This window comes from Leuciscus leuciscus, assembly GCF_965113295.1.
Source record: "Leuciscus leuciscus genome assembly, chromosome: 1".
Classification (NCBI taxonomy): Eukaryota; Metazoa; Chordata; class Actinopteri; order Cypriniformes; family Leuciscidae; genus Leuciscus; species Leuciscus leuciscus.
This window is the reverse complement of record NC_138725.1, coordinates 1,540,345-1,542,879: the sequence shown is the minus strand read 5'-3', so window position 1 is coordinate 1,542,879 and position 2,535 is coordinate 1,540,345.

Genomic DNA, 2,535 nt, shown 5'->3' with positions numbered 1-2,535 from the left:
GGAGGATCTGAAGGAAGAGGCAGGGTACCTTTGTAAATCCGGGGAGAAAGGCCTGTGCATTGATGCCCAGACCTTCCCTTGCAGCTGTCACCCACTAGCAGACACGTCTGGCTGCCGCATCAATCATTCCTCCGGCCAATATAAAGCCATTCTGCTGGAAAATGGTTGTTAACGGAGAAGACCAAGAAGTGGTTTTATTTAAGGCTCTGCAGAACATCCCCGTTGATCAGGAGTATTTGACTACAGACCAATAGCACTTACATCCCAAATGGGGAAAACAATGGAAAGAATAATAAATGATAGGCTTGTATATACAGTTGAGACAAAAGGAATGATACAAAATTATCAGAGTGGTTTTAGAAGAGGTAGAGGTACCATGGATCCTTTAGTATATTTAGAGGATGCTCAAGTGAATAAGGAATCAGTTGTGGCTGTCTTTTTCGATATTGAGAAAGCATATGACATGATGTGGAAGGAAGGCCTTTTGATTAGGTTAAGTCATATGGGAATCAAGGGAATAATTTTCAATTGGATTAAGGAATTCTTGTCAGGTAGAACAATAACGGTGACGATAAAAGGGGTGACAAGTGAGCGGCATCGGGTAGAAAATGGTATTCCGCAAGGGAGTATTGTCAGTCCTTTATTGTTCTCCATTATGATAAATTATGTTTTTAAGGAGGTGGAGAATTGTGTGGATGTGGCATTGTTTGCAGATGATGGTGCATTATGGAAAAGAGGGAGAAATGTTGATTTTGTAGTGAATAAGATACAGTAAGCAGTGGATGTAGTGGATAAGTGGTCCATTAGATGGGGTTTTAGAATCTCAATTGATAAAACCAGAACAATGTTTTTTTCAAAAAAGAAAATAACTGATGATATAAAAACAAAATTGTCAGATAATGAATTGGAAAGGGTTGACACCTTTAAATACCTGGGCATATGGTTTGATAAAAGATTAACATGGGCAGTGCATATACAAAAAATAATTTATAAATGCAAGAAAACTATAAATGTAATGAGGTGTCTATGCGGAGTTGAGTGGGGAGCAAGTATATCTGCAATGAGAACAATTTACACAGGTTTGATCAGGTCAGTATTAGATTATGGAAGCGTAATATATGGGTCTGCAGCCACAACATGGTTGAGTAAGTTGAATGTGATACAAAATCAAGCGTTAAGATTGTGCTGTGATGCTGTCAAACCTACACCAGTGGCCCGCTATTCCAGGTGGAGATGGGAGAAATGCCTCTCCACCTTAGAAGAGATCAGCTGGCCCTTGTGTATTGGGCGAACTTGAGGGGTCATAATGGAAATCATATGAGTCAATCAGTGTTGAAGCAATGCCAAGAGCGTGGAAATGCTCAAGTCAGAAGTTTAGGTTGGGTGATCAATGATAAGGTAAATTAAATGGGGTTTAATGATCTGAAAGTAAGTACTACTGTACCTTTCCCAGTTACTCCACCATGGGAATATAAAGAAATGTCTATTGATTTTGGGGTTGTCAGAAGAAAAGCAAGGAAATGGTATGGACAAGCATTGGGTGCAGAGATATTTAATGGAGAGGTATAGAGAGGATTTAATTATATATACAGATGCATCTAAACAGATTGATAAGAGAATGGGGGTAGCTTATGTCATCCCAAAATTAAAAGTTAAAGTAGGTAAAAGAATCAGTGATGATTTGGCAGTGTATACAGTCGCGGTGTGGCTAGCTCTGCTCTGGGTGGAGGTCAATAGGCCACGAAAGGCAGTAATTGCTTCAGATTCAAGCTCAGCTTTGATCAGCATCAAAACTTTTCAGTCAAAATCAAGACAGGATATTGTAATTGAAATAATACAAGTTGCAAATAATCTGTTACAATCAGGAACTGAGATAACTCTTATATGGGTGCCAGCTCATATAGGAGTCGTAGGACACGAGCTGGCAGATAAATGTGCTAAGCAAGCAGCTGGAAATTCCCAATGTAGATATTGAGGTTAATTATAGCAAAGCAGAAATCAAGAGTATGGTTAAAAACATTGTTAAGGGTAAATGGCAAACATTATGGGACAATGGGCAGACTGGAAGACAGTTCTATAATATTCAGAGTAAAGTGGGAAAGGGCAGAAATATGAACAGAAGCAAGGAGGAGGAGGAGGAGGATGTGTTGTCAAGAATGAGGTATGGACACACAAGATTAAATAAGACTTTGGTATTAATAAAGAAGCATGATGATGGCAATTGTGAATTATGTGATTGTCCAGAGTCTGTAGAGCATGTTATATTACAATGTCCTAAATATCAGGAAGAAAGACAAAGATTAAGTTCACAATTACAAAGAAAACAGTTAAGATTAAACTTAGAAGAAATCCTACAAAGAAGTGCAGGTGAAATATGTTTTAAATATATATTTAGTTTCTTGAGGAATACAGGACTAATTAAAATAATGTAGGTGATGATGTTTTTTTATATATTTTTTTTATATATATTTTATTTAATTTTAGAATTAGGAAAGGTTAGAATCCAGTACCACACCCCAGTCCAGCAGGTGGCGG